This window comes from Hippichthys cyanospilos, chromosome 7, assembly GCF_059441005.1.
Source record: "Hippichthys cyanospilos isolate Australia breed blue-spotted pipefish chromosome 7, RoL_Hcya_1.0, whole genome shotgun sequence".
Classification (NCBI taxonomy): Eukaryota; Metazoa; Chordata; class Actinopteri; order Syngnathiformes; family Syngnathidae; genus Hippichthys; species Hippichthys cyanospilos.
The window spans coordinates 5,288,541-5,299,958 of record NC_142375.1 but is presented as its reverse complement, the minus strand read 5'-3'; the positions used below and the strand labels follow the sequence as shown (position 1 = coordinate 5,299,958).

General features: G+C 44.0%; 1 pseudogene; it reads left to right on the top strand.

The window, feature by feature from the left end:
* The first annotated feature begins 9,511 nt into the window (after nt 1–9,511).
* Nucleotides 9,512–10,419, top strand: LOC148420762 (uncharacterized; annotated as a pseudogene).
* Nucleotides 10,420–11,418: the final 999 nt, after the last annotated feature.

Here is an 11,418-nt window from a genome sequence, read left to right as displayed (position 1 = left end):
ACATGTATCGGAACCTTAACCGGAAGCAAGCGTGTGCCTTCTACCTGGTCAGAGATTGGTGCATACGACGCACGCCTGGCTGAAAACCGAGTCAGTTCTTCTATTACGTCAACGGCGGCGCCGGAACGAGGAAGTCACATTATTTAAAAGCATTCACGCAGAGACTACCAAAATATTACGCAGACTGCCGCGCCTTGCTGAGGAAGCGGACATTTCCAAACAGACGGTAATTCTCGCAGCCTTCACCGGCACCGCGGCCTTCAACATTTCAGGTACGACTTTGCACTGGCTACTGAAACTGCCAAGAAGCCTCAAACCCCCGTATCACGGCCTGGGCAACAAACTGGATGAAGCGAGAGCGGAGCTATCGCTCGCTTAAATCCTCATTATCGATGAGATTTCCATGGTGTCGTAAGACCTCTTTACGTATGTCGACGCCAGGTTGAAGCAAATCAAAGGAATGAATTTACCATTTGGTGGCATGTCTGTTATCGTCGTCGGGGATTTCTATCAGCTCCCTCCTGTGAGACAGTCCAAACCTTTGTGTGTTTACGATCCCACCAGGCTGGACCTTTGGCGCAACAGCTTCGAAATGATAACGCTGACCGAAATCATGAGGCAGAAGGATGACGTTCCGTTCGCCGAAGTGTTGAACCGACTTCGCGTCAAGGAGAAGTCCCACGACCTGTCGGAAGTGGACAGAGCTTTGCTGGCTACGACCTACACTGCTCCGCTCCATCCAGGGTGTCACCGATATCGAATTTGTTGTAGTCAAACTTGCACCTCCCATCGATATGTTCATCGCCGCTGTGTACAGGCCTCCGGGACAGAGTCTGTGCTCTTTTTTGCCAAACTTGGAAAATTTGTTGTACTCTCTGGAAGTGATGGACCATCATCAGATCCTGGTATGCGGAGATTTCAATGAAGATGCGCTGTCAGGCTCACAAAAGCCCGTTATGGAACTGTTTGTCTCTAAGGGTTACACACAGCTCATAAATACGAGTACCACTGACAAGAACACACTGCTTGACCTCATTTTTGTCCCCCGACCTCAGTGCGCTGTTCATTCAGGTGTCCTGCGAACATACTACAGCTATCACTGTCTTCTGTGTTTTACACACTGAAAGGTGAGACATGTCCAATGAGCACATTAAGAGTTGTCCCTGTTGTGTTATGGAGCCCTAATGTTAACATGTGATGGAATGAAATCCAGGGTGAGGATGGTCTAGCGTGTGTGTGAGAAGGTGAGTAGGAGGTGAGAGTCAAATTTTGAGACAAAGTAAAAAAATAGCGGAAAGGTGGAGGTGAGAGACAAAACGCATAAGAGAAAGTATAAAGATCTTTGAGGACGGAGGGTTAAGTTGATGGGAGGGTTTAATGGTATTATCACCTTTTGGTTTGTTCGCCAGCATGAGGTGAGAGCAGAAAACAGACAAGGTAAGTAGGTCACGATTGTAGGTCACAATTTGTCAATTGTAAGTGGTATAATCTTACTCTCTCTACTTAAAACAGGTCTGTCATTATAGAGAAATGGTTGTTCATCTCAGAATGGATAGCATAGGTATGTGTCTACTGATGGATTGTACATGAGCGACATAATCTTATGTCATGCCATTGTAGAAAATGAAGTGGTTAGGAAATATAAATATAATGTTAGAGCCAAAACCCATCTCAGCTCTGCAGCAGCACAGACATTTTCACTCAACAGTCCTGTATTCCCCTTTTTCTCAGTGTAGAAGAATGGCTGCCATAATTTACGTCAATTAAAACAAAAAGAATAGGGCATATCTTTCTCAGCTTTTGTTGTCACCCCCTTAAAGTATTTTTTTTCGTTCTTGTAGACCGATGCTGTCCACTTGTTGTCTGTTACTCCACATCCGCATTCATCCAAAGAACAACTGGAAAATCAACACCGTGTGCAGGTGTTTGATGAGACATAATCAGGCTTGTCCAGTGGCAGTTTCCTTCTGGATTAGACCAAGTCTGTTTTCTGCTCTCTTCAAGACATTTTCTTTTTGTTAGTCGGCAAGAGTAAGTAGCCCATCAGTAAACCTATCTTCTTTTGAAAAGGCAGTAAAAGTAATTTTTTCCCCATCTATTTTTTTTTTTTTTTGGACCGATGTTGTTCATCTGTTGCCTGCGGCTCCGCATGTCACATTCATCCAAAGAACAGCTGCAAGCTTGCCACCAAGTACATGAGCTATTGTATTGCTTGGTCAAGGACCTGTCTTCCTCTGGAACAAACCAAGTCTGCTTTCTCCTCTCTTCAAGGTAAGCAGCTCATCATTAAACCGATCTTTCTTCCTGAAGCCAGTGAATGTTGTGAATATATTTCCTTTATATTTTTATCAGGCTCTTTGTTCAGGAGCAGGAGAGGAGCAGAATCACAGTAACAAATATGTGAGTGTTTTCTATTCAATTCACTCTACTTGATTGGGCATGAGTGTGATATACTAATTTACTGTATTGTAGAAAATGACAAGATGACTGTTAGCTCCATGTAAGCCCGGGTCCGGTGAGCTCCTTTTCCCCCCCAAAAGACAAAAAAAAAAAAGTAAAAGAAAGCAGGTGCCACAACACGAAGACCACAGACAACCAAGCACCACTTCTGCGGATTACTTTGTAAGTAGCCAATTAGAGTAGCCAAGTTGCCATTAACCGGTGTTTTAAAAGCAGCATTGTCTTTTACAGCTTTCGTCCTCACCACCCTCTTCATGTTTTCATCATGCGACTTGCTGACGAGTCTATAAGGTCCATGACACCATTTTATCCTGAGGATGCAATCTCTTTTTTGGTCTTACACTGTTGTGCCTGCATTGAAAAGAACAGTCCTAGTCCCCCGATCCAACCTACATGATCTGTATCCATAGATACATTTTTGCCATCGTCCGTGTGCTCTATAAAGGTTGCTGTATGAATTACCTATTCACTCATGCATTTCTTTACATAAATTTGCATGTACCATACTCATGATTTTGCGTTAAATCTCTGAGATCAAACACGCATTCCTTTACATAAATTTGCATGTACCATACTCATGAATTTGCGTTAAATCTCTGAGATCAAACACGCATTCTGGGAGGCACATCTACCTCAATTTGTCATTGCCTGTGTCAATGTTTACCCTAGCAAATCCGATCCATCCATTCATCCGTTATCTTTTGGCGCTTATGCTCAAGTGGACCGCTGGAATGCTGGTGCCTATCCTAGCTGTCTTCAGGCAGCGGGTGTGGGACACGCTCAACTGTTTGCCAGCCAATCGCAGCCCTTGCAAATTATGGAATGAGAACAAATCTGCTCCAAAATCCAACCACTGCCGTTGATACAGACAATATTGCATCTAACATGTTAATATTCCATAACATAAATACAATCTCTCACCCTGACACATGAAGCTACAAGTAGTGTATCACATCACTAAACAATTTATATTTGTTAATGTCTCTTTTTTCAATGGTTTGCACTTTCAACTTTTGACAAGCTTGTTTGATCTTAGAGATTTGTTTCTATTCATTTAATTTTGTTTTGTTTACTTAAGTCTTCGTGCACCTGTTCACTTTTATGATTTCTTCTTTTTTTAAGAAATCTTAATGCGGTTATTATGAGATGAAATTATGTCTTTCCAAGGTATGATACCCCCTCAGCTAAAACACTGTAATGGACTCAATGATGGAACACTTCTGATTTAGGTGTAAGGTGGCATTTGAATGTACGGTCACAAAACGAAAACACATTGCACAACTCCTTCTGCTGTTTTCAAGCCTATTCTACCAACCATTTTCCTCTGATCCTTCTTAGTATTAATTTTCAGCTATTACCAACATTCAGTTCAGCATCACTCAGTGTTGCATCCATTACGGCTTAATGATGCCAAGGTACTTGAGTTGTTTACAGTTAAAAAATGAAAGTGTCATACAGTGGAAACAACTGTGATGGTTTCAGACCCGATTTGTCCCCATTCACTTCATTTTTTAATTATTACTCTTTGTGCATCCAATCCAATCCAACTTTATTTGTTAAGCACTTTAAAACAGCCACAGCTGACCAAAGTGCTGAACAAAACAATAAGAACATCGTAAAGACACACAATAGCTCAAGGATATAAAACTACTCATGTATGTACTATCATATCATGAATTCTTCATTGTAAAAAATTTACAGCAGTTAGGATGATGACTTTCCACTGTATGATACACCCTCGACTAAAACATTGTAATGGACTAAGATGCAGCACTTACATTTTTGGTGTAAACATTTTAATATTTAAATGTATAGTCATTCAACTGGAAACTCCTTGAAACTACAGAAAACAAGACACTGCACACCGTCTTCCAATGTTTTTAAACCTATTCTACCAACCAGTTTCCTTCAAACCTTCTTAGCAATTATTTTTCAGCCTTTATATCAAACATCCAGTTGAGCGTCATTCAGCCCTACTTTGACTAAGGTTTTAAGCTGCCAGCATACTCAAATGCCTCAAAGTCAAAAATAAATAAATAAAATGTGTCATCCAGTGGAAACACATTTGCTGCTATAGAACGAATATTCTTCTTGTTCATTTACTTATTTATTAATTATTTAAATTTCTTTTCTATTCATCAACAATTTTATCCTTGTTTCTTTATCAAGACATTTCAGCACAGTTTGTATGATGGAATTCTATCTTTCCACTATATGGCACCTTCTAAAACACTGTAATGCAGCACTTCTCTTTTATGTGCAAGGTGGCATTTCAGTGCATAGTCACAAAACTGTTTATACAACACTAAAAAACAACAAACATTGTTCACTTTTTTTCCACTGTGTTCAAACATATTCTACCAATCAATATTGCTCTCGTAATTACTTTTTAAATCACATATACAGCATCTAATTTGATTATGCTGCCAGCATACGTGAGTGTTTTACAGTGTTTTACAACACCTGGACTGCTGACATTGATCTACTCACTCCAAGAACCTTGGATGAAGGAGTCAGTCCGACTGGGGCCTCGCAGCTTTTCCTCTTCAGTACTGAGCAGTGACTGTATGCTGCACTCAAAGCTCTGCAGTCTACTCATATGTGAAGGAAATCATATCTTAGGTTGTTATAATTATGTGCTTATTTCTTGTCTGGCTAGACTAGTGTGCATTGCTATCCATCTGTGCAGGCCTAGTTCATCTCGCCCCAGTCCTTAGATAAAGCTGTTGACGCAGGAAAGTGTGAGCTGGGACCTTGGCCCAGCTGTTGGTGGCGCCCGACTGGCTCTTTTTGTTATGTCTTGTAATGTGCAATGCTTTGCTGGATTAATAAAAACCAGGCAGGAGCGCTTGGGCGTTGAATTAGCGTTGGAAAACCCACAAGATCATTTGCCCAAGCTTTTTCCCTATGCCTGGCATAGAAAAGTCACTGTTGGCTGGTCTGAGTTACTCTTTTTGCTACTTAGCAGCTAGGCTTGTCCTAGTCTTCTTTTAGAGATTTCTCTGACATCATATTACAGCGCACAAGTCTAGCAACACTTTTGTGAAGTAATGCACCTACAATGTGACTAATTCACATCATACCTCTGACAATATATGGCACTGTGATAAACAAACGTGTGAACCTGTGTATAACCATCATTTTGTCCCCAGTCGGCTTGACAACCTTTTGTTGAAAAAATTCATACTTTGGGTCTGGAATGTGGGAAAACGCCCCCCCCCAATAGAATTTGAAGTTTGGTAAACAATGCATGATGCTACTGGTAGTTGACTGTTTGCTTCATCACCACTACTAAATGCTGGGAACTCACTGTTACGCCATGTCGATGTCCGTCCTAGAACGTGTTTTATGTTTATCCCTTAATACACGGCTTCCCAATCATTGTCATAAATGTTTTTTCTGCCATTGAACTGTCTGTCTTTCAATTCATAAATATGTTGAATTCATACCCTTTCTGGTTTTAACACTCAGAGCCGTCATCACGTGAGACTGCAATGTAAGGAGACGCCTTTTTTATAGTTTTTTCTTTTTTTAATCAAACAAATTTATTTAAATCCAGTAATGCAGTATTTATATAAAAAAAAATCTAAAAAAAAAAAGTACTACGATGACAAAGCAAGAAAAAGAACAGCAGATGAAACACTTCGTTCCATCCATTCTTCCATTTTCACAAGCGCCACAGGCTTCCTATTGTGGGCACTAAGTGCAATCAATGAGCACATGGCTAATTAATGTGGTAATTTGTTGACATGTTAGGGACGCCTAATGCTCTCCAGGAAAATACGTATTTAGCTAATTAATATTGTGATTTATCGCGTGGAGCGGATGATACCTCTGTATTGGTATTGTGTCCCTTGCCCGATTTGAATGCAACCAAAAGCAAGTCATCTCAACTTGGACGAATGTAGCCAGGTACGCAACCAGCTTCTTTATCCCACATTATGGGAAGCAAACTGTCAGCGCACAGTGGTGTAGTGGAGTGCATATTAAGTATACCCACTTCAATGCAGAATAAGTATTGCGTATACCCACTTCTAATCTCTCCCGATGGGCACCTTTCAGTAATATCCGATTGCCTCTTTTCCCCCAAGAATTGCTCAAATCTAATCGAGGAAGTTTGATCCTTCAGCCGCATAAACCTATTTTTCACGCGTAGACATGTTTTTCAATGGGCCCCATTTTTACAATAATCACGATAGCTCGAGTTAGCTGAGGTTGCTACGGTATTATTTTAAATAAAAGAAGCAGTCAGACTAACCAATGTCCGAGTCCGTCCTTGTTCGCACGCAGGAATATTACTGAAACTGAGTATCGTGTAAAAGTTATGACGTCTCTAGCCAATTCAATTAAGAGTACGCCTGTTAAAGGACACGGAATTGTATTCCATTTTACTTTATTAATTGCTGTCTTTTGGCATACTGAAGGAAATTCATATTTGCCAATTTCAATATCAATAAAATTGTGTGTACATTGAACTGTGTTATTCTAATAAAGATTGAGACAATGTAATGTCAGTATAAAGCAGATACGATCCTGGCCCAAGGGGAGTAAAGACAAGTCGGCACCTCCAACAAGAACAGAGGGCATCCCCCGAGACAACACTCCTCCAGGAACAAAAGGCCAGGTGTGATCTTCAGGAGCAGATACCAGCCGGGGTTTATGGAGGTCAGACCCCCTCCCGCGTCAAAAGAACAAAGACCTTTGATCCCCACACAAACAGGCCCCCACGCACGCACCAACCTGCCCACACACACACACACACACACGCACTCCCACACACACACACACACTGGGACTCCTCATCAAACCCCCATCACCTAAAGTGTATAAGAACAGGATGCAAAGAATGATAAGTTTGTCACTGTTGCAGCTACACGTGGTTGGCGACAGTGGTCCGGGATATCTCGTGTACTTTTCCACTCTCTGTCTGGATTAAATCAGTTGTTTCACTATGCTGTGGTATGTGCGATCTTTCAACAAAAACGAGCACGCTAGGAACTAGTTTAAGCCAAGAAGCTTTTTTCTAGATTCCTTCAGTTGGTGACCCCGACGTGATTCTTGGAAGATCAGGTTGAAAGGACAGAGGAGTGGGCAGAGATTTTGCCGGACTTTGGTCTCCCTGGTGCACCAAAAGAAAGGTAAGCAGAAACCTGTTGTATATCCGAATTCTGCTAGATTGAGTATTCTAAATTTTGTGAGATTGAAGATATGGTGATGTCTCTGTAAGTACTGTGTTTTGTTTGGTGACAGTGAGGGATTTTACTGTGAGTACAATCATTTTATTTTTGACTCTAAATTAAACCGTGGTAACGAAGGACACGGCTCGCTAAATTAAACCGTGGTAACGAAGGACACGGCTAACTAAATTTAACCGTGGTAACGAAGGACACGGCTCGCTTAATTTAACCGTGGTAACGAAGGACACGGCTCAGCTCGCTTAATTCAACCGTGGTAACAAAGGACACGGATCGGTGTTTAGTTTAACCGTGGTAACAAAGGACACGGCCCGCTTAATTTAACCGTGGTAACTGTAGAGGACACGGATCGGTGTTTAGTTTAACCGTGGTAACAAAGGACACGGCCCGCTTAATTCAACCGTGGTAACAGTAGAGGGCACGGATCGGTGTTTAGTTTAACCGTGGTAACAAAGGACACGGCCTGCTTAATTTAACCGTGGTAACCGTTAAAGGACACGGATCAGTGTTGAGGTTAGTGACAAAAGCTCCATTGACGACAATTTCGAGAGATGAGTGTGACCCCAGTGAACCAGGAGGAGGAATGGGCGGTGGAATGCCGTGAATTTGGTTGTGATAGGCAGGGTGTACGGTGGCATAAAATCCTGGATGAATTGTGGAAGGAACTAGAAAGTCAGTTGTTGTCGTGCGTGGAAAAGAAGATGCATAAAATAAAACAAGCTGAATGGACAAACGTGTGGGGGAAATGGAAGGAAGACAATAAAATTAATAGAGATAAATGTACATTTGCTCTTGTGGCTAAAGATTTTCAGATGAAAGAAAGAGAAGTAATTGCATTGGGTAAAGATTTGAGGGAGACGATAGAGGGAAGTGGATGGTTGCAGAAGAGAAATCTGACAAAGGAAATAGAGGAGTATGATAGGCTGCGCCGACATTTGCATGAAATGTGTTTGACAATGACTGCTGCGGCTGCTGTTCAAGTGGAAAAAGGGGTCAGCTGGACCCGCCGACACCAGTTTGTGACATTCCAAAAAAGGGACCGGCAATAACTTCTTTGTACCCAATATTGCCAGCCCAAATGCCATCTGGGTTGACGAAGCGAAGCGGCCCCACGGCACCACCCGCATACGATGAGGCATCCCAAATTCCATCAAACAATCATAAGGTGGCTTTACAAGCCCCGGTGTATCAATTAGTTGGGGAAGTCAATTTAATAGGGACGGCCAACACTGAAATGACTGAACAACAGAGACTTGTGGTGGAAGACATAGTGGTGGCAAATCATGAGGGAAACATGATGACTGACCAGGCAACCCGCCGACACCATGACAAACAACCCGACGGCGCAGGGGCACAGACTGAGTGTGGACAGCGGGCCTCACGAGGTTCAGAGCGGTTGTCATTAGTTGACGAATTAAGGGCCAATGTGGCGAATGAACACATCCAGCTGCAGGATGAGGTAGACACAGACGATGACACAGAGGAGGGGGGAGGTCCATTGTTTGACTCCCCACTGCGCCCCTTGCCCCCTCCAATTGACACCTCTCTTCTTGCCACATGCTTGCGACGCGCGCGCGCTCAACAGATGACAACTGGGGAAGCCAGGCAACAAATGACGACAGCCTTTCGACCCCCCCATGAGGGAGGCATCCAGACCAGATCGAAATCGGGACTCCCAATTAGACCACCAGACAGATATGCCCCAACAATGGGAAATTATCCTATGATACCTGCCCCTCAGGGGTTAATATACCAAGAATTGGCATTAAAAGACAGAGTTTTTTCAGAAGAAGCTCCCTGCGCTGGTGGGTGGCGGTGAGCCGTGGATCCAATCATTAAAGAAGTACACAGATGGTATGAATTTGGCTTGTGGCGATATGGTAAGATTAATCCGGGCATGTTATTCCTCAGTTCACCAATCTGATGAAATCATGAAGCGCTCGGGTCTTGATGTAGTTGAACCTGATCTGTTGTTTGCTCCTTTTGCCATGCCACTGTTCGCCGTGCTCCGAGACATCTTCTCTGCCTCCGCTCCGACCGTTCCTCAACTTCCAGACTTCAAGCCCACCATGGATCCCGCTGCACACCTCGACGCCTGCCTAACCCTGTGGACAGATAAGACCGGTTCACATCCAGGCCGTGATAAGTCATTCGCGTGATATTTAGAATGGCGATTCTAGACACACTTCCTATGGAGATCAGGGAGAAGCTTGGCGAAGACCCTGATCTCCTGGATGGTGATGAGGGATATTATAATCGACATGTGACTCACCATTTAAAACTATATGTTTACAGGCAAGATAAAGCTGGGGAGGAGGTAAAGGATATGCAAGAAAAGCTTCTAAAATTACAACTGGCGCAAACACGCAAAGTGGCATCAGAAGACAAACAAGATGGGAAGGCGAAAAAGAAGGAGGCCGTCCAGCAGATGTGGATGGCATAGGGTTGGTCAACAAGAGGCAGAGGAGCGAGTCGTGGAAGGGGAAACACCAACGGCGGTCGAGGAGGCTCTTGCCAAGCTCTAAGTCACGGCTGTTTCAAATGCGGCGGAACGGACCACTGGTACAGACAATGCGGGCTTCCTTGGGCAAACCAGAGCCAGCACCAGGCCCCACCTCCCGTTTGGGGCGTAAGGGGGAGTCAATCATCACGAGGTCCAGGACGGAGACAGTACGGCCCAGCACCCTGGCAACGCCAACAACAAGCACGGCAGCAATTTCAGCAGGCGGTCACCAGCCAGTTTTATGCTGAGGAGGACAATTAAGAATAGGGGTGCCCGGGGGCCGGGGACGGGGGTAAGGCAGAACCCCTGATCCCTGCAAGGGTGGATGGAAAGGACATTTACATGCTCATCGACACAGGAGCCACAAAGTCGTCAATTTCTTTACCCTGGCTGTGGAGCTAAAAGCTGAGGTCCGGGAGAAGCGTAGGGCTGTATGGTATCCGTGGAGGCCCCCCAATGCCCTGGTATTGAATTATACATTCGGTGATAATACCGTGTTTCAATTCAACTTGTGTAAAGTTATCGATTGCGTTAAGTGGGGTGACCCGACCGGATATGATGTGTATTTGTGCGTGTTGTCTCATGAGGATGGGAGTGTGAGGAGACGACCGGTTCCGCACAACTTTCACCGTGGGAGGGAGCGCATGCGTGTGTTCCCCTGTTTTGGGTGGGACCAGGTAATTATTCATTCTCGCCGCGGCTATTGGGAGCCAACCCTCACCCGGAATCGGGAGTGGAAGGGGCGCATAGGCTTGGAAAGAGGTAGTATATATCCCACTCCGGATGGGTCTAGACACCATGTTTTGCTTACATTGAAGAATATTGAAGAAAATCGGCCGCCTAATATGTGGGGGGGCGTCAATGGGGTGCGCAGTCCCGCGTTTACTGTTTTGACTTTGGGGATTGATGCGAAAGAGACCGACCCATTGGGGACTATTTTAATTAATTGGTTGCGGCCGACTAGTTCTCTCGCCTCCGCCAGGTCCAGGTCATACGAGTCGGGCCGGCCTAGGGAGGAAAAGGCGGTAACATTTCTAGACAAAGACGTGGCTGGGTACAATTTGGATAGTGGTATCATTAAAGAATCCGTTTACCAGCACATGTATACGCAGGTGAAAGGCAGAGCGGCTGGAATTAACGCTAACAATTTGTGGATGAAGGCGGTGTTTTCGGAAGGTGCGCAGGCCATAGTGAATTATGGGAAAGATTGTTTAGTGTGTGCCTCTGCTAACAAATTAAATTGGATCGTGAATCCGGCCG